The 22,818-nt window shown below is 40.6% G+C and overlaps 1 long non-coding RNA gene across 2 annotated transcripts in view; it reads right to left on the bottom strand.

Annotated features, from left to right (window-relative positions):
• Positions 1–19,080, bottom strand: part of LOC138851441 (uncharacterized) — a 118,312-nt gene extending 99,232 nt beyond the window's left edge. Inside the window, exon 1 of one of the 2 annotated variants that reach the window (XR_011391215.1) lies at positions 18,988–19,080. This is a non-coding gene — a long non-coding RNA (uncharacterized lncRNA). The remainder of the gene's footprint in view (positions 1–18,987) is intronic. The other variant, XR_011391216.1, reaches the window with a different exon arrangement.
• Between the last annotated feature and the right edge of the window lie 3,738 nt (positions 19,081–22,818).

Raw genomic sequence — 22,818 nt, 5'->3', positions numbered from 1 at the left:
CCAGCGCCCCGGGCCGGTTCGGTTCGGGTTTTTAATGGGTTTGCGGGGAAAATTTTTTTTCCGAAAAAACACTGACCTAATTTTCTTGAAATACTCTGCATAACAAGCGGCTTTCTATACAGTAGTATGTCACTGATGTCAGCTAAGCCTGTATACCTTGTACATGTACGTGTAGTAAATAAAGATTATTATTATTATTATTATTATTATTATTATTATTATTATTATTATTATTATTATTATTATTATTATTATATTATTATTATTATTTTCTCAGTTGTTTATTGGGTTATCTTATTCAAACACGGACAATGTATGATGGAAAGATACTTCTTCACGTACACCAAAAATGAAAGAAATCAGACCATAAATAGCGGAGTTCACTTCTCAGCCATTAGCGGCCGCTTAGCGGTATATTTTTGTATGGTTGTTGTGGTTATATTCTCATTTTTTCGGTTTCATTTGATAGAATGAAAGATATATTACAGAAATAGATATGATTTTGATTGCTTTCATGAAGAAAAGTACCTTGAAATTGCGCTCACAGTAGCGAAAATGTTCTATTCTTTGGCAAAGCTCAAGAGTAAACAAATGACGTCACCGTCCAATACATGTCCACCTGCCAGTCCAAATTCCAGTACGGAGTCAAGAATGGATTGACATTATTTATACAATTATTGCAATAATGCAGCAGTCTGCATAACAGTAAATCTTCTATTTTTTGTGAATAAAAATTCCAAATGGTAAGTAAGAGTAATATAAGCCGTGACTAATGAACAGAGAAAATGTTATTTAAGTGCCAGGAATGTCTGCATTATTTATTCTGGACACTATTTTGAAATTGGCATCTGTTGAAATTTGTGTGAAATCGGCCAAATTGCCAATTTCTGACCACTTTATTGGGTAGTTGAAATAAGTAAATGGGCGGTTTCTTGTACTCAGTTGACAGACTAGAAGTAAATAAGTTTATTCAGGTATACACAAATACAGTTACATAGATTATCATACATAGCAGTGTATGTATAGAGAACCTAGGATAACCCAGAAAAGTCAAAGTGACTTATTTCCAGTACCTGGCTTGGGCTTGCCATATATGATTTTTGGTAACTATTTTTTTTCTCGGTTGTTTGTTGGGCTATCTCATTGAAACTTGGGCAATGTATGATGGAAAGATGCTTCTTAATGTACAACAAAATTAAAAAAGACGGACGATAAATAAGGGGGTTCACTTCTCAGCCATTAGCTGCCTCTTTGCAGTATGTTTTCGTATGGTTTTTATGGTTGTATTCTCGTTTTTTTGGACTCATTTGATAGAATGGAAGATATATCACAAAAATAGACATGATTTTGATTGCTTTCATGATGAAAAGTACCTTGAAATTGAGCTCAAGGAAGAGGAAATGTTCAATTTTTGCCGATGTTCAATGAACGATGTAAGTCAAGTTGGCTAATTTTATTAAGTGTATTCTAACCTAACCACTCTGTAATCCGGCAAACTCAGTAATCCGGCACACTACAGGTCCCAATGATGCCGGATTTGTGAGGGAGGACTGTAATACATATTTAAAGAAAAAGAGGATAAGCATATAAGATATGATGTAGGGCATAATGACAATAGTTTGTTGGACTATGTATTGGTAGATAAAAGACTGTTGAGTAGACTTCAGGATGTACATGTTTATAAAGAGGCCACAGATATATCACATTACTTTTTAGTTGTAGCTACACTGAAAGTAAAAGGTAGATGAGATACAAGGAAAATAGGAGCAGCAAGTAAGAGAGAGGTGATGATTTATAAACGAAAAGAGGAGGCAGTTATGGTAAGATAAAAACAACTATTGGAGGATAGATGGGCTAGTGAGAGTATAGACAATGGGGTTGAAGATGTATGGGGTAGGTTTAATGTAGTGTTAGAGTGTTCAGCAGAAGTTTGTGGTTACAGGAAAGTGGGTGCAGGAGGGAGGAAGAGCAATTGGTGGAATGATGTAAAGAGTAGTAAGGGAGAAAAAGTTAGCATATGAGAGGTTTTTACAAAGCAGAAGTGATGCAAGGAGGGAAGAGTATATCGAGAGAAAAAGAGAGGTTAGGATAGTGGTGAAGCAATGCAAAAAGAGAGCAAATGAGAGAGTGGGTGAGATGTTATCAACCAATTTTGTTGAAAATAAGAAAAAGTTTTGGAATGAGATTAATAAGTTGAGGAAGCTTATGGAACAAATAGATTTGACAGTTAAAAATAGGATAGGAGAGTTATTAAATGGAGAGTTAGGGGTATCAAGAAGATGGAGGGAATATTTTGAGGAATTGTTAAATGTTGATGAAGATAAGAAAGCTGTGATTTCATGTATAGGGCAAGGAGGAATAACATCTTGAAGGAGTGAGGAAGAGCCAGTTGTGAGTGTAGGGAAAGTTCATTAGGCAGTGGGTAGAATCAAAGGGGGTAAGGCAGCTGGCATTGATGGGATAAAGATAGAAATGTTAAAAACAGGTGGGGATATAGTTTTGGAGTGGTTGGTGCTATTATTTAATAAATGTATGGAAGAGGGTAAGGTACCAAGGGATTGGGAGAAAGTGTGCATAATTCCTTTGTATAAAAGCAAAGGGGACAAAAGAGAATGCAAAAATTATAGGGGAATAAGTCTGTTGAGTATAGCTGGCAAAGTGTATGGCAGAATTATTATTGAAAGAATTAAGAGTAAGATGGAGAGTAAGATAGCAGATGAACAAGGGGGCTTCAGGAAAGGTAGGGGGTGTGTGGACCAGGTGTTTACAGTGAAACACATAAGTGAACAGAATTTAGATAAGAGTTAAAAAGGTTTATGTGGCATTTATGGATTTGGAGAAACCATATGACAGGGTGGATACGGGGGCAATGTGGCAGATGCTGCAGGTGTATGGAATAGGAGGTAGGTTACTGAAAGCAGTGAAGAGTTTTTATGAGGATAGTGAGGCTCAGAGTAGGAGAGAGATTATTTCCCAGTAAAAGTAGGCCTTAGACAAGGATGTGTGATGTCACCGTGGTTGTTCAATATATTTACAGATGGGGTTGCAAGAGAAGTGAATGCGCGGGTCTTGGCAAGAGGTGTGGGGTTAAAAGAAAAAGAATCAAACAAAGTGGGAGCTGTCACAGTTGCTCTTTACTGAGGACACTGTTCTTTTGGGAGATTCTGAAGAGAAGTTGCAGAGGCTGGTTGATGAGTCTGGTAGGGTATGTAAAAGAAGAAAATTAAAAGTGAAAATAGGAAAAAGTAAGGTGATGAGGATATCAAAAAGATTAGGTGATGAAAGATTGGATATCAGATTGGAGGGAGATAATATGGAGGAGGTGAATATATTCAGATACAGTAGACCCTCAGTTATCAGCTGTAATCTGTTTCAGAAGGTCAGCCTAAAACCAAAAAGGCCAAAAATTGAAATAATATTTCCCATAAGAATTAATGTAAATCCAATTAATCCATTTCAGACATCCAAAAATATTAGTAAAAAGTACATTTTTCAAAGATTAACTATAGTTTTACATACAGAAAACAATGAGTACATTCATTACTTACCTTAAAATATTTGTAGTCTTAATGTAGGGCAAGAGGTGAGTAATATTTATTTGTAAGAAGTCAGTGTAGGCAGCAGCAGTAGATGTAGGTACAGTACACGTATGTAGCCCCCCCCCCCCTGGGCTACACTACACAGCCATATTATTACACTACACAGCCATATTTTTACCATATTCATTGAGTTTAATCGTTTCAAACAACTAAACGAAGGGAGAAGTAATGAATAATTCATGCCGAGAATTGTAAACAAACACATATGATGGACAGTTACTGGGCGAGAAGCCAGATTCACAGTTTTCTCTAATTCTGAATCAGAGAAAACGTAATGTTTACTCTACACCCGACTCTCCACTCGACAGCATATAAACGTTGCATGTTTATATGCTATGTTTATATGCTATATGCTATGTAACGTGTTTCTTATATAATTTTCAAGAAAATATCATATATGGATTAATGAAAATGTCTATATTAACCTAAATTAAGACTTTTAATGTGCCCAAGAATGATTACTATTAAACATACATCCCATATAAACATTGCTACACTCCCTGCCTTCCTGCTACACTCCCTGCATGCCTGCTACACTCCCTGCCTTCCTGCTACACTCCCTGCATGCCTGCTACAATCCTTGCCTCTATGCCTCCCTGCCTTGACTTCTATTGTGTTTCTCACTTTCTTTACCAAAGGAACTTTACTAGGAACTTTCTTTGGGACCATGGTTACTTATTTCACAGTTGCACGTAATCAATACCACCAAAAGCAATGGATTATAGCAAAATGTTTGGATGAATGAGCAGAAGCTTCCTCACTCACACAGAGACACAGCCACACTGACTCAGGAACACGCGAGCGGCTGGCAGTAGACGCATCCAATACAGCCGATAAGTGAAATAACAGCCGATAACCGGAAGCCAAAAAAACAGCCGATAACCGAGTTGGCCGAGCCAACCGACATGTAATCATCAGTTAACTTGCCAGAATGGATGTTGGAGGATGGCTTCTCTGCTGGATTAAAGGCTACCTGTCCAACAGAAAATCGTCTGTGTTGTTCCAGGGACATAGAAGTGTAACTAAAGACTTTGAATTAGGAACCCCACAGGGAGGTGTGCTCAGTCCCACACTGTTCAATATTATAATTAATGCATTACTTAATGCTATGCCTAGTCAGCCCCATCATTATGTGATTAGTTTTGCTGATGATATAATGATTCACACCACCGGATTCTCCAACACCCAAAACATTCTTAATCATGTGCTAGCCTCATGTCAGGACCTGGGGTTGATAATCTCTACTGATAAAACAAAGATACTCAATAGGCGTCCTCCTAGACAGAGAGGCACAGTTCGTCAGATCCAATTGCATGATGGGTCTCTTCTAGAATATGTAAGCAGATACAGGTATCTAGGCTTTGAGGTTCCACTACTTGGACCTGTTGTAACAAGACTTTGTCGCCAATACAAAGAAAGACTAAGAGCACTTAGAGTTGTGGCTGGGTTTCACCCCAGGTATGGTGCTAATGTTAAAATTGTGAAAATGATGTATCTTGCCTATAATAGATCATTGGTTGATTATGCTGCACCACTACTTGCTCTTGTGTCTGACTGGAAGCTTGGAGGGCTGGAAAAACTACAGAACGAAGCAATGAGGATCATTTTAGGATACCCTCGTACTGCCAAAATTTTAAATATGCAAAAAGAACTTGATATTCCAAGCATCAGAGATCGTGTTACTGAAAGAAATATCCTAAATGGGGTTAATATGCTCAGGCAAGCCCATTCAAACCCCTGCACAGAAGCCCTCCAAACTTTCCTCAGCACTGGTGAACACTCCTCCAGATGGATCGAAAAAACTGGAACCGACCTCCGCATGAATCAGATACATGATCTATGTCAAGTAAGGCAACAGCGGCACTTCTCCGCTCCATGGAATATTACCCCATTCCAAACTACCATTCCTCCATTTCCCCCCAAACTACTTCTTAAATCACAACCAAAACTTCGCCTTGAAGCCAAACATGATGGTTCTGTTCACCAATCCACTGGTGCAGCTGGTAGTGCTGCTGTTGTCGTACAGAGAGATGGCTCTCTTAAAGAAATTGGAGCACGCATCAATAATTGGGCCTCTACCCTTCAGACAGAACTGTTTGCCATACTCCTTGCACTGAAGTGCATCTATGTATCTAAGATTGACAGTTTAATTGTAACTGATTCTCTGTCATCCATAAATGCTCTCAACTCATTAAGCATAAATTGTGGCATGCTTGTGTCAGAAGCCAGACACAGGTATGGTAAGATTGTGGACAGTGGAGTCAGAGTGCACATGCTGTGGGTTCCATCTCACATTGGTCTTCAGATGCATGATAGAACTGATAAATTGGCTAAGCTGTATGCTTTCAAAGAGGGAGTAAATTACAATCTTGGCTTGTCAGGTAGTAGTTTGAGAACAATAATATGAAAAGAACTTCAACTGAATTTTATTGATTAAGACTCAGGGAGATTGACACCAGTGAGTCCATCCATCATCATTCTATCATGCAGGAGGAGCCACATGTCTATAGTGCATCCAACAAAATAAGCAGACTCTTGGATGTCACTACCGCCCGGCTCCGGCTGGGTTACAAGTATCTTTGGCAGGTTAAATCACCACCACCAGATGTAGACCAAACGAAATGCAAACTTTGCCAGATGGACTATTGTCACACCCTGCGTCATTATGTACTGGAGTGCGATAAAATTAATGAATTTAGAAACAACTCACTCAGAAGTGTTCAAGAAATAGCAAAGTATTTTATCCACAGTGGTATATTACAGACCATTCTGGAGAAATACCCTGACTTTGATAGCTGTAAATAAAGCATTACCACATGTGCGTGTGTGTGTGTGTGCGTGTGTGTGTGTGTGTGTGTTTGTGTGTGTTTGTGTGTGTTTATGTGTGTGTGTATGTGTGTGTGTGTGTGTGTGTGTGTGTGTGTACTCACCTAGTTGTACTCACCTATTTGTGGTTGCAGGGGTGTGCCTCTTCACCGGTTGCTGTGTGTGTGTGTGTGTGTGTGTGTGTGTATGTGTGTGTGTGTGTGTGTGTGTGTGTGTGTGTGTGTGCGTGTGTGTGTGTGTGTGTGTTTGTGTGTGTTTGTGTGTGTTTGTGTGTGTTTATGTGTGTGTGTACTCACCTAATTGTACTCACCTAGTTGTGGTTGCAGGGGTCGAGACTCAGCTCTTGGCCCTGCCTCTTCACTGATCGCTACTAGGTCCTCTCTCTCTCTCTGCTTCCTGAGCTGTATCATACCTCTTCTTAAAACTATGTATGGTTCCCGCCTCCACTACTTCACTTGCTAGGCTATTCCACTTCCTGACAACTCTATGACTGAAGAAATACTTCCTAACGTCCCTGTGACTCGTCTGAGTCTTCAGCTTCCAGTTGTGACCCCTTGTCCCTGTGTCCCCTCTCTGGAACATCCTATCTCTGTCCACCTTGTCTATTCCCCGCAGTATCTTGTATGTCGTTATCATGTCTCCCCTGACCCTTCTGTCCTCCAGTGTCGTCAGTCCGATTTCCCTCAACCTTTCCTTGTACGACATTCCCCTGAGCTCTGGGACTAGCCTTGTTGCAAACCTTCGTACTTTCTCTAACTTCTTGACGTGCTGGACCAGGTGTGGGTTCCAGACTGGTGCTGCATACTCCAGTATGGGCCTAACATACACAGTGTACAGTGTCTTGAATGATTCCTTATTAAGGTATCGGAACGCTATTCTCAGGTTTGCCAGGCGTTCGTATGCTGCAGCAGTTATTTGGTTGATGTGTGCCTCCGGTGATGTGCTCGGTGTTATGGTCACCCCAAGGTCTTTCTCCCTGAGTGAGGTCTGTAGTCTTCGTCCACCTAGCCTATACTCTGTCTGCGGTCTTCTTTGCCCCTCCCCAATCTTCATGACTTTGCATTTGGCTGGATTGAATTCGAGAAGCCAGTTACTGGACCACATGTCCAGCCTGTCCAGGTCTCTTTGAAGTCCTGCCTCATCCTCATCCGATTTAATTCTACTCATCAACTTCACATCATCTGCGAACAGGGACACTTCAGAGTCTATTCCTTCTATCATGTCGTTCACATATATCAAAAATAGCACTGGTCCTAGAACATTTGCACCAATAACTCATTACAGTTGTGACCATGTGTGGAAGTGTGAATTGGTCATTACTCTGGAATTTGTTCATGATTGTACCCATGTATAAATGTAAGTAACCATTCTTACAGGATTCATTACCTTTGTACCTAGTTCAGCTATCAAAACTTTGGGGCCCAGTCCCTGGACCCATTACATACCTCTGTAATCTGTAAATACCTTTGTAACTTGTCATAACTGTGACTAGACCTACCTGGAGTTCATTACCTTTGTAAATTGAGAGTTCATTACCTTTGTAAATTGTGAGTTCATTACCTCTGTAACTTGCTCAGCTATCAAAACTTTGGAGTCCAGTCCCAGGACCAATTATGTGCCTCTGTAATCTTTTGATTACCGCCCACAGGATGGGTATGGGGTGCATAATAAACATATTAAACTAACTAACTAACGATAAGCAGAATGGCCGATAACCGAGGATCCAGTGTATTTAAGAATGGACTTGTCAGCAGATGGGTATATGAAGAATGAGGTTAATTACAGAATTGATGAGGGGAAATGGTGAGTGGTGCACTTAGGAGTCTGTGGAGACAAAGAACTTCGTATGAGAGTACAGTAGGGCCCCACTTATACGGCGGGTTAGGTTCCAGGCTGTCGCCGGAAAGCAGACATCGCCGGAAGGCAGAACTCCATTTTTTCCATTTATAAATGCAAATAAATACCAGGTGTAGGTAGGCACTGTGGCTCGCCGGAAGGCAGAACTCCATTTTTTCCATTTATAAATGCATATAAATACCAGACAACAAGTTTACACTAAATTATATTAAGTTAATAATAGAACTAGGTATTAAAAACACACTCATTACTTATCTTAAAGTATTTGTAATCTTAATGTAGGGAGACAGGTGAGTAGTACTCATTTGTTAGCCCAGGTGTAGGTAGCACGCTCCCCCTCTCATACTTAATTTAAAACGGCCAAGAGAGGTAAAATGCACATACAGTACACTCATTATTTACCTTAAAATATGTGTAGTCTTAATATAGGAAGAGAGGTGAGTAGTATTTATTTGTATAAAGTCAGTGTAGGTAGCCGGTAGGTGTAGCCTGGGCTACACCTACCGGCTACCTACACTGTGACCCAGAGCCACCAGGCCACCAGGCCCGGTGGCCTGGTGGCTAAAGTTCCTGTTTCACACACGGAGGGTCCGGGTTCGATTCCCGGTGAGTGGAAACATTTTGACACGTTTCCTTACACCTGTTGTCCTGTTCACCTAGCAGCAAATAGGTACCTGGGTGTTAGTCGACTGGTGTGGGTCGCATCCTGGGGGACAAGATTAAGGACCCCAATGGAAATAAGTTAGACAGTCCTCGATGACACACTGACTTTCTTGGGTTATCCTGGGTGGCTAACCCCCCGGGGTTAAAAATCCGAACAAAATTTTATCTTATCTTATCTTATCTGACATGCCTTGTTCACTGAATTTAATCATTTTGAACAACTACCTTCGGATGCCATCATAAATGAAGGTAGAAGTAATGAATAATTCATGCCGAAAATTGTAAACAAAAGCGGAGTGGGGGAGTGGCTGGGCCAAACGCAGATTCATACATGTTTTCTCTGATGGCTGAACAGAGAAAACGTAATGTTGTACCTCCACCCAGCTCCACAAGTATTATTATCAGAGCATATAAAATATGCAATAAATGCCAGACAACAAGTTTACACTAACTTGTATTAAGTTAGCAATAGAAATAGGCATTAAAAACACAATAAAAGGTAAGATACACACAGAATACACTTATTACTTACCTTAAAATATTAATATTAATGTGTGAGAGGTGAGTGGCAGGGTGTTTATTGAATAAAATCAGAATGGCACACCATCATCCTCTAACTTGGCACTTAAAGCAAGAGGCTTACGACTTCTCTTTTTATTACAGCTAACCTTAGACGCCATTGTCAATGAGAGCCAACTAGTTAACGAAAGAGTAAACAAGAGAACGAGATACAGAGTTGAGACAATGTAAGAACACAAACTGAACAGGTAGTGGACGGTCACTTGGTCAGGTGAAATAAATGCGTATTAATGTGTGTCTACTTTTAGTTCATTCACGTCCATTTGTAAGAGTTTGTAAAACATTTACCTCAATATTTTTTTATTTTAATAATAATTACCTCACAATACAAATACTCTTACATTGTGTACAAGTTAGTTCAGAATAAACAAACAGCAACACATCATTTTTAGAGTGAATGAAGATAATAATGTTAATAATAATCATAATAATAATAATAATAATAATAATAATAATAAAATATTATTATTATTAGTAATATTAATAATAATAATAATAATAATAATAATAATAGTAATATTATTATTATTATTATTAATAATAATAATAATAATTACTATTATTTATTATAAAAAGCACTAAACCCACAAGGGTCGTGAATTGCTATACATAAAGGCATACGAAAAGAATATTTTTCTACAGTTACCCCCCAGTGTTTGACTAGAGAAAACGTAATTCTTCCGACACTACCTACACAGCTGCTTTGTAAACAAATCTCATATTTACATCAATTTTTATTCTGAGTGTATGTATCATGTTTATATGCTATGTAATGGGTTTCATATATGATTTTGAGGAAAATATAACAGATGGATTAATGAAAATGCCTATATTAATGTAAAATAAGACATTTAGTGTGCCCAAGAGTGATTATTATTATGTAGTATTGGCGTCATGAGTAGAGAGACTTAGCGATTTTAATGTGTACCTGCACACCAGCACAGTGTGTAAGTATATTTAGGTACAGGTACACATAAGTATAATTATCAGAGTACATATAAAATATGCAGTAACTTTAAAACACTTGAAATTTTGGAAAGTTTCCTGACGTAATAGATGTGGTCGCGGAAAATGTAAACAAACCGGGTGGGGGCACCGTATTTAAAAGACCGCTTGCCGTATAGCAAATTTTGGTCATAATTTGACATTGCTGTATTAGCGGAATGCCGTAAGGCGAAATGCCATAAAGCGAGGCCTTACTGTATAGTTGTACCAACACTTTTATATGGGTGTGAAGCATAGGTGGTGAATGCTGCAACGAGAAGAAAGTTGGAGGCAGTGGAAATGTCATGTCTGAGGGCAATGTGTGGTGTGAATATAATGCAGAGAATTCATAGTTTGGAAATTTGGAGGAGGTGCAGGATTACTAAAACTATTATCCAGAGGGCTGAGGTGGTTCAAACATACAGAGAGTATGGAACAAAATAGAATGATGTTGAGAGTGTATATACAGTGGAACCTCTATTTGCGAGCATGTCCACATGCGAGTTTTTCCAAATACGAGCAGTCGATGGGTCAATTTTTTGCTTCTATACGCGAGCAAAATTTCGACAAGCGAGCAGACCTCAAGGCAGGTTCCTTGACACTGGTGAGGGGCTCTTGCTCTCGGGAATTGTATCTCATTTGTTTGTTGGACTATCTTATTGAAACTTGGGCAATGTATGATGGAAAGATGCTTCTTAACGTACATCAAAAATGAAAGAAATCTAAGCATAAATAATGGAGTTCACTTTTCAGCAATTAGCCACCCCTTAGCGGTAATTTTGAATGGCTTTTATGGTTGTATTCTCGTTTTTCTGGTCTCATTTGATAGAATGGAAGATATATTGCAGAAATAGATATGATTTTGATTGCTTTCAAGACAAAAAGTACCTTGAAATAGAGCTCAACCTAGGAGAAATGGTCCATTGCTTGGCTGTTTCAGAGTAAACATATGATGTCACTGTCCATTCCAATATAAGGAATATCCACTAGGAATTTTTATTGACCTAAGAAAAGCTTTTGACACAGTAGACCACGACATCCTACTCCACAAACTTGACCATTACGGTATAAGAGGCCATGCGCTTGCTTATTTCAAATCTTACCTTACTAATAGGTATCAGTATGTCACCATTAAAGACACAGCATCAACAACATGGCCACTTGATACTGGAGTTCTGCAGGGAAGTGTCCTTGGTCCCCTGCTCTTCCTCATATACATCAATGATCTTCCAAATGTATCCCAACACCTGAAACCCATTCTCTTTGCTGACGACACGACCCTAATCTTGCCACCCTCAGCACCATTGTTAACGAGGAGCTGATCAAAATATCGACTTGGATGACAGCCAATAAACTTACGCTTAACACTGACAAAACCTACTATATTATGTTTGGTAGCAGAGCAGGAGATGCACAAATTAACATTAAGATTGACAACACTCTAATTACCAGACATAATGAGGGCAAATTCCTAGGCCTATACCTTGACAACAACCTGAATTTCAGCACCCATATCCAACACATAACCAAAAAAGTATTCAAAATGGTTGGGATCCTCTCCAAGATACGATACTACGTGCCACAAAATGCCCTTCTCACACTATACCACTCACTTATTTATCCATACCTCACCTATGCTATTTGTGCTTGGGGATCAACTGCAGCAACACACCTAAAGCCAATAATAACCCAACAAAAAGCTGCAGTAAGAATAATCATTAAATCCCATCCCTGGCAACACACCCCCCCCACTCTTCATAGATCTAAACTTACTCCCTGTTCAGTACATCCACACTTACTACTGTGCAATCTACATCTACAGGACCTTAAATTCCAATATTAACCTTGACCTAAAACGCTTTCTTGATAGTTGTGACAGAACCCACAGGCATAACACCAGACACAAACATCTCTACGACATTCCCCGTGTCCGACTAAACCTTTACAAAAATTCAATGTATGTCAAAGGCCCTAAAATCTGGAACACCCTACCTGAGAACTCTAGAACTGCAGACACATTCATCACCTTCAAAACTACCATTAGAAAACATCTTATCTCCCTGATACACCCCGTCAACTAACTACACGAATACCACCTGGTGGTTCACACTTACACTCACTCACCCATTTGACCATAAACAGAAATATTAATGTCAATCTTAAAATAATGAACCCTGTGATACTCCAATACTGAAACTATGTACTGTGCCAAAACAAAAGCATTCACATTGCTAAACTCACAAACTAGTATTTAGTCACTTAGCCATAATACCAACTTACCTCATAAATTGTAATATTTTAAAATTAAGAATTAAACTAAGTCTGCCCGAAATGCCTAGCCATGCTAGGTGGTCTAGTGGTACACTCTGTAATCATTATTTTACTACATGTAAACCACACAATAACCAAATTCTGTAAACTCAGCATTGTAATCCTTATAGAGAATAAAACTTTGAATTTGAATTGAATTTGAATTGAATTGAATATGCAGTAGTGAATGGGTTGACATTATTTATACAATTATTGCAATAAGGAATAACAGTAAATCTTATATTTATTGTGTTAATAAAAATTAAAAATATTTATATGATAATAATAATAATAATAATAATAATAATAATAATAATAATAATAATAATAATAATAATAATAATAATAATAATATGTACAATAATAATATGTATAATAATAATACATATAATAATAATAGTATAATAATATAATACAATAATAATATATGTATAATAATACATATATAACAATGTACTACATGTAATAATTATAATAATAGATGGCTTCAAAAGGCCGTCACTAGATGGCAGTGTTTACTACAACAGAGGGAGCGGTTGTGGCCGCCTCCACCTGTTACATAATGACATATTTTATTCATTCTAGAGTATATATCATGTTTCTATGTTATTCATATTGTTATGTCATATTAGATGAACTGTCATAGATAAATAAGCCATATAGATGATATTACCAAAATTATTTAAGTACAGAATTCCACTGGAATGGATTAATTGCATTTCAATTAATTTAAATGAGGAAAACTGACTCTGCAAACGAGCAAATCCAGTTGCGTGCAAGGTCATGTAACGGATTAAACTCGTAAGTAGAGGTTCCACTGCACATGTATCTGTAGTAGAGGGAAGGCGGGATAGGGGTCGGCCTAGGAAAGGTTGGAGGGAGGGGGTAAAGGAGGTTTTGTGTGCGAGGGGCTTGGACTTCCAGCAAGCATGCAAGAGTATATTTGTTAGGAGTGAATGGAGACAAATGGTTTTTAATATTTGACATGCTGTTGGAATGTGAAAAAGGTAACATTTATGAAGGGATTCAGGGGAAACTGGCAGGCCGGACTTGAGTCCTGGAGATGGGAAGTACAGTGTCTGCACTCTGGAGGAGGGGTGTTAATGTTGCAGTTTTATAACTGTAGAATAAGCACACCTCTGGCACGACAGTGATGGAGTGAATGATGATGAAATTTTTTCTTTTTCGGGCCACCCTGCCTTGGCGGGAATTGGACGATGTGTAAATAACGATGTGTAAATAAAAAAAAATAACATGTAAACCACACACTGTAAGCTTTGCAAGGAAATAAACATTTTCATTTTCATATGTACATAACAGTGGGCATTAACCTAAGTAAAAATAAATTAAAGAATAGACTTGAAGGAAAATAATGGGATGCCTACTCATGCTAAAGCCATTCTTTATATAATCACTTTAGAAAGAGCTGAAGAACATCTAATGAATAAAGAATATGAATAGGAGGAAAATTATTCTTATATTGTTAAAATGGTAGCAATATTGTACCATATTGTTAATATGGTAACCAAATACACTGTATATTCAGTTTAAATGAATTTCACTGTTAAAATTAAGAATATATCAAATTTATCTATGAACCTATGTAAATTATTAGTTACCATAATATGAGTTCATTACCTTTGTACCTTGCTCAGGTATCAAAACTTTAGGGTCCAGTCCCTGGACCCATTATGTACCTCTGTAATCTTTTGACTACCGCCCACAGGATGGGTATGAAGTACACAATAAAGATATTAAACTGAACATAATATAAATAAGTACCTAATACTTTAATATGATCCTCTCTTTAATGTTAATGTAAATAACTCTGTTTAACATAAGATAAGATTTTGTTCGGATACTTAAACCCAGATGGTTAGCCACACAGGATAACCCAAGAAAGTTAGTGTGTCATCAAGGGACTGTCTCATTTCCATTGCTGTCCTCAATCTTGACACTCTTCAGTCGCTTGTTCTATCTAGGCTGGAATATTGCTGCACACGAACAGCACCTTTCAAGGCACGTAAAATTGCTGACCTAGAAAATGTACAGAGAACCTTCACGGCGTGCATAATGGAGATAAAATACCTCAATATTTGGGAGCGCTTGAAGTTCCTGAATCTGTACTCCCTGGAATGCAGGCAAGAGAGATACATGATTATATACACCTGGAAAATCCTAGAGGGACTAGTACCAAACTTGCACACGAAAATCACTCCCAACAAAAGCAAAAGACTCGACAGACGATGCAACATCCCCCCAATGAAAAGCAGGGGTGTCACTAGCACTTTAAGAGACAACACAATAAGTGTCAGGGGCCCAAGACTGTTCAACTGCCTCCCAGCACACATAAGGGGAATTACCAATGGACCCCTGGCTGTCTTCAAGCAGGCACTGGACAAGCACCTAAAGTCTGTACCTGACCAGCCGGGCTGTGGTTCGTACGTTGGATTGTGTGCAGACAGCAGTAACAGCCTGGTTGTTCAGGCCCTGATCCACCATGAGGCTTGGTCACAAACCGGGCTGCAAGGGTGTTGACCCCCGGAACTCTCTCCAGGTAAACTCGAGGATGCAACCCACACCAGTCCACTAACACCCAGGTAACTACTTGCTTGCTAGGTGAACGGGACAACAGGTGTAAGGAAACATGACCAATGTTTCCACCCTTGCCAGGCCACGGGCCTCCCTTATTACTAATATAACTTACTTTATTGTTGAGTTGCATTGTTGTTTTAAAGTTAAAATAATAAGATATTACAAGGACCACATTGGAATTAAGTCACTTTGACTTTTCTGTGTTACTCTGGAGGTTAATGTACATGTTACTATATATGATAATTTGTTTAAGTGTATTTATGTGTACTTGTACCTAATTAAACTTATTAACTTATTGGGTTGTTCTTGGTTAAATAATGAACTTTGTATATGAATGTTCTGCCAACAATATTGTTTATTATGTAACATAAACCTTAAAACTTACTAACTTAAACCTGCTGCTGCCTCACCACCTAACACCTACTGCTGCCTGAATACCTAACACCTGTTGCTGCCTGACCACCTAACACCTGCTGCTGCCTGACCACCTAACACCTGAAGATTGAGACACTTATGCAACCTATGGGAATATTTATTTAGGAAACATTTTGCCACACAGTGGCTTTATCAGTCCAATACAAAGGAAAAAGGTGTAAGGTGAGGGGGAGTTTGAGGTAATCAGTCCCTCAGCCTGGAGACGACACTGCATCATCATGGGATCTTGATACAGAGAATTCTCCAAACTTGTCCAACCTTTGGACAAAGATCTACTTCGACTAGTGGATGGTACCACTATGACCCCGCCTCCTCCTGCTTCGCCTCACCTGTCTACAGTATATAAACCACGTCTACGGTCCTATTGATGGACTGAACACATCGACTCCAGGCTGAGGAACTGATTACCTCAAACTCCTCCTCTCCTTACATCTTTTTGCACTGTATTGGACTGATGAAGCCACTGTGTGGCGAAACGTTTCCTAAATACAGATTCCCATATGTTGCATAAGTGTCTCAATCTTCAACTTGTCGGTTTCCAAAACCATTCATCACACCTAACACCTGCTTCTGCCTGACCACCTAACACCTGCTGCTGCCTGAGCACCTGACACCTGCTGCTGCCTGACCACCTAACACCTGCTTCTGCCTGACCACCTAACACCTGCTGCTGCCTGAGCATTTAACACCTGCTGCTGCCTGAGTACCTAACACCTGCTGCTGCCTGAGTACCTAACACCTGTTGCTGCCTGAGCACCTAACACTTGCTGCTGCCTGAGCACCTAACACATATCTCTTCCTGACTACCTAACACCTGCTGCTGCCTGAGTACCTGACACATGCTGCTGCCTGAGTACCTGACACCTGCTGCTGCCTGAGTACCTAACACCTGCTGCTGCCTGAGCACCTAACACATACCTCTTCCTGACTACCCAACACCTGCTGCTGCCTGAGCACCTAACACATACCTCTTCCTGACTACCCAACACCTGCTGCTGCCTGAGCACCTGACACCTGCTGCTTTCTGAGCACCTAACACCTGCTGCTGCCTGAGCACCTGACACCTGCTGCTGCCTGAACACCTGACACTTGCTGCTGTTTCAGCACCTAACACCTGACACACTCAACACCTGAGATAAGATAAGATAAGATAAGATAAGATTTCGTTCGGATTTTTAACCCCGGAGGGTTAGCCACCCAGGATAACCCAAGAAAGTCAGTGCGTCATCGAGGACTGTCTAACTTATTTCCATTGGGGTCCTTAATCTTGTCCCCCAGGATGCGACCCACACCAGTCGACTAACACCCAGGTACCTATTTGCTGCTAGGTGAACAGGACAACAGGTGTAAGGAAACGTGTCGAATGTTTCCACCCGCCGGGAATCGAACCCGGGCCCTCCGTGTGTGAAGCGGGAGCTTTAGCCACCAGGCCACCGGGCCACCCGGTGGCCTGACACTTGACACACTCAACACCTGAGCAACTAACACCTGACACACTCAACACCTGAGCAACTAACACCTGACACACTCAACACCTGAGCAACTAACACCTGACACACTCAACACCTGAGCATCTAACACCTGGCACACTCAACACCTGAGCAACTAACACCTGACACACTCAACACCTGAGCAACTAACACTCAACACCTAAGCAACTAACACCTGACACACTCAACACCTGAGCACCTAACACCTTACACACTCAACACCTGAGCACCTAACACCTCATACATTGAGCACCTGACACAACTAACACTCAACACCTGAGCACCTAACATCTCATACATTGAGCACCTGACACACTCAACACCTGAGCAACTAACACCTGACACACTCAACACCTGAGCAACTAACACCTGGCACACTCAACACCTGAGCAACTAACACCTGACACACTCAACACCGGAGCAACTAACACCTGACACTCAACACCTGAGCAACTAACACCTGACACTCAACACCTGAGCAACTAACACCTGACACACTCAACACCTGAGCACCCAACACCTGAGCACCTAACACCTGACACACTCAACACCTGAGCACCTAACACCTGACAGGTCACTTGTTCTATCTAGGCTGGAATATTGCTGCTCACTAACAGCACCTTTCAAGGCAGGTGAAATTGCCGACCTAGAAAATGTACAGAGGACTTTCACGGCGCGCATAACGGAGATAAAACACCTCAATTACTGGGAGCGCTTGAGGTTCCTGAACCTGTATTCCCTGGAACGCAGGAGGGAGAGATACATGATTATATACACCTGGAAAATCCTAGAGGGACTAGTACCGAACTTGCACACGAAAATCACTCACTACGAAAGCAAAAGACTTGGCAGACGATGCACCATCCCCCCAATGAAAAGCAGGGGTGTCATTGCACGTTAAGAGACCATACAATAAGTGTCAGGGGCCCGAGACTGTTCAACTGCCCCTGAGCAACTAACATTGAGCACCTGACACACTCAACACCTGAGCAACTAACGCCTGACACACTCAACACCTGAGCAACTAACGCCTGACACACTCAACACCTGAGCAACTAACGCCTGACACACTCCAACACCTGAGCAACTAACACCTGAGCAACTATCACCTGACACTCAACACCTGAGCAACTAACACCTGACACACTCAACACCTGAGCACCTAACACCTGACACACTCAACACCTGAGCACCTAACACCTGACACACTCAACACCTGAGCACCTAACACCTCATACATTGAGCACCTGACACAACTAACACTCAACACCTGAGCACCTAACACCTCATACATTGAGCACCTGACACACTCAACACCTGAGCAACTAACACCTGACACACTCAACACCTGAGCAACTAACACCTGGCACACTCAACACCTGAGCAACAAACACCTGACACACTCAACACCTGAACAACTAACACCTGACACTCAACACCTGAGCAACTAACACCTGGCACTCAACACCTGAGCAACTAACACCTGACACACTCAACACCTGAGCAACTAACACCTGACACACAACAAGACACAGACATGATCATGTCTGGCGCCTCGTCACCTTAATACACTATATTTCATTGGTCAAACTTTCTCTATATATCAAACATATGAATGTTGTATTGTAATAAATACAGGTATTACTCACATATGTTAGACACCACAAACACTGCTTATTGTTGGTTTTATCACAGCCACCCAGGAACACCAAGTGTCGAGGTTGTTGTTGTTGTTGTTTATAGGGCCACTGACATTGTAAGTCGTATCGAGTCCTGTCGTCTAAGTCAGTTTATCAAGTTATACACAAATACAGTTACACAGATTATTATACATAGCACAGGGAAGTGTCCTTGGCCCTCTTCTCTTTCTCGTTTACATAAATAACCTACCAAATGCATCGCAACTACTCAAACCCACACTATTTGCAGATGACACTACATACATCTTCTCTCACCCGAGCCAAGTCATGCTAGCCAATATTGTAAATACCGAATTACAGAAAATATCTACCTGGATGAGGACTAACAAACTTACTCTCAACATTGACAAAACCTACTTCATTCAGTTTGGAAACAGAGCTACAGACGTCCCTCTTAACATAATGATACATGGATCACCTATCACAAAGCTCACAGAAGGAAAATTCTTACGAATCCACCTTGATAATAGACTCAAATTTCAAACACATGTACAACAAATTTCCAAGACCGCAGGCATACTATCGAAGATACAGTACTATAAGATAAGATAAGATTTCGTTCGGATTTTTAACCCTGGAGGGTTAGCCACCCAGGATAACCCAAAAAAGTAAGTGCGCCATCGAGGACTGTCTAACTTATTTCCATTGGGGTCCTTAATCTTGTCCCCCAGGATGCGACCCACACCAGTCGATTAACACCCAGGTACCTATTTGCTGCTAGGTGAACAGGACAATAGGTGTAAGGAAACGTGTCGAAATGTTTCCACCCGCCGGGAATTGAACCCGGGCCCTCCGTGTGTGAAGCGGGAGCTTTAGCCACTAGGTCACCGGGCCCTTCTGGCCCTATATCACTCACTTATTTACCCCTATCTCACCTATGGAATTTGTGCAAGGGGCTCAACAACAATAAACCATCTCAGACCATTAATTACCCAACAAAAGGCTGCAGTCATAATGATAACAAATTCCCGCTACAGGCAGCACACTCCACCAATATTCAAAACTCTAAACTTACTCACCATACAAAACATCCATAATTATTATTGTACATACTACATACATAGAACACCTAACTTGGATATAAACCCTCCCCTCAAACGTCTCCTTACCAACCTCAACAGAACACATGACCACAACACACTCTTTGATGTTCCTCGTGTCCATCTCACACTATGCAAAAACTCAATGCATACAAAAAGCCCAAAAATCTGGAATTCATTACCTGTGAATATAAAAGAAACATTGTCTGTTTATAAATTCAAGTTTATTCTTAAAAATCACTTACTCACCCACAACTAAATAAATACTGAATAATTGTTGTGGAAAATTTTGTAGGGTGACTACCTGTACGTACCTCAACATTACATGCATACGAGTAATCTCATTGGGAGACAACACTATATTGTTTACCGTAGTCACCCCGTGTAGACATGTGAGAAAACTTCACCACCCCTGGTCACTGCAGGTGGGCCTTCGACCTCACAATCTTATCCATATCTATCCGAGACCAGTATAGATTGGATAGCACCCACAAGTACGGCGCTACTAATTAATTGTGGACTGTATAAATTATATTAGTGTAACTGAATGAAGGGGAGTGTAGTGATACTGGTCCTGTGGGGAGCAGCAGCAGGATAATACTGCACCACCTCTCGGGGCCCTTAACAACAACAACAGTTTGGTGTGTGTCATGGGCGCCAACACATGGTTTGTGATTCTCTCCTCTTTATCCATTATATTAGTGATGCAGATTACATGGTGAGTTTAAATATGTGGCCTGTAGTTATAACTTTTCTCTTGACATATGCAAGACATCACCATCCCTGTAGAAGCCATTATTAGATGTACTAGTCATTATATTTTGTTGTTGCAGAAGTACTATGAAGATTCTATGTTCAATAAAGCCTAGAGATAAGGCCTGTGTTTCTATCACAACAATTTATTGAACATAGAATCCTGGGCTACCTGGTGGTGATCCTGCGCTAGACTACATCACAACATGGAGCGTTTACTGAAACCTGAGAGGCTAGACTGTGACCCCAGCTTATCAACGGCTGCTCAGGAATGGAAGCACTGGTTTAAGACTTTCGAAAACTTCTTGGGAGCCCTTCCTAAAGAAGATCTAGATAAACTAAGTCTGCTCATCAATTTTGTGTCACCTAAGATATATGAGGCTATTTCTGAGTGTAATACCTACGAAGATGCTATCAAAACCCTCAAGTCTCAGTATATTAAACCTACAAATGAAATCTTTGCACGCTATCGCCTTGCAACTCGCCGCCAGCAGATTGATGAATCCTTAGAGGAATACTTTCAAGCACTGAAAATTTTAGGTAAGGACTGTCACTTCCAAGCAGTGACAGCTGCTCAGTATTGTGAAGAGTCCATCAGGGATGCTTTTATCAGTGGCCTGCAATCACCAATAATAAGGCAGCGTTTATTGGAGAATAAAACTCTCGACTTAGCCGCTGCCTTTGACCAGGCAAGAGCTCTAGATTCAGCCCAGAAGAATTCTGAAGTATACAGTACCACTCAGCCTTCTCGAGTGGTAAGTGCTGCAATTCCTGACCAAGACTCTTGCAATGAAGTTACTGTGGAACCTGCCTCAGTGACAGCAGCAGCAGGTACGGTGTGTTTCTTTTGTGGTTTTTCAAGACATCCACGTCCAAAGTGTCCTGCTCGTGAAGCAATGTGCCATAAATGCCACAAGAAAGGTCACTTTGCTAAAGTATGTCGTGCTAATGCATCAACAAGAGCTAGTGCCTCCACACATTCCAGTGATCATGCGACTCTAGCAACAGTGACTTCTGCGGCTACTCCAAATTCACTGTCAAAGGCAGTTGTGAAAGTATTCATCAAAGGAACAGAAGTAGATGGTCTTATTGATAGTGGCAGCTCAGAGAGTTTCATCAACCTTGACTTAGTTAAACGCCTCTCCTTGACTCTACATCACTCATCAGGTACCGTTTCCATGGCATCAACATCTCTCTCTATTCAGACCTTAGGGTTTTGTAAGGTAAATCTCAGAGTTAATGGAAAGGATTATCAAGATGTACATTTAGCTATTCTGCCACAACTGTGCTCTGATGTTATCCTTGGTCAGGACTTTCAGAAGCTGCATGGTAGTGTCACCTTAACATATGGAGGTGAACTGCCTCCTCTTGTTGTCTGTGGACTTAGCACTTTAAGGGTAGACCCACCAAAGCTGTTTGCAAATCTTACCGCGGATTGCCATCCTATATCAGCTAAGTCACGCCGCTATTCTTATGAGGATCGGATGTTCATTGAGAAAGAAACTCAGAGGCTGCTGAAGGAGGGTATTATAGAACCGAGTGATTCCCCTTGGCGTGCACAGGTTGTTGTTGTTAAAGATGATTATAGGAAACGGAGACTGGCTATCGATTACTCTGAGACAATCAACAAATTTACACTTCTTGATGGGTACCCTCTACCTCGAATTGATGATACAGTGAACAAAATTGCTCAGTACTATGTGTTTAGCACAATTGATCTACAGAGTGCCTATCATCAAGTCCCTATAAGGAATGAAGATAAACCATACACAGCGTTTCAGGCTAGTGATGGCCTGTATCAGTTTACCAGAGTCCCTTTTGGAGTCACCAATGGGGTAGCCTGCTTCCAACGAATTATGGATTCACTCATTCAGGAAGAGCAACTCATGGGAACTTACGCGTATTTAGATAATGTTACCATTTGTGGCAAGACCCAGGAGGAACATGATGCAAACCTTGATAAGTTTTTGGAAGCCGCCAAGAAGAA

The sequence above is a fragment of the Cherax quadricarinatus genome, unplaced genomic scaffold, assembly GCF_038502225.1.
Source record: "Cherax quadricarinatus isolate ZL_2023a unplaced genomic scaffold, ASM3850222v1 Contig621, whole genome shotgun sequence".
In the NCBI taxonomy this organism is placed as follows: domain Eukaryota; kingdom Metazoa; phylum Arthropoda; class Malacostraca; order Decapoda; family Parastacidae; genus Cherax; species Cherax quadricarinatus.
This window is presented reverse-complemented; position numbering and strand designations above follow the sequence as displayed.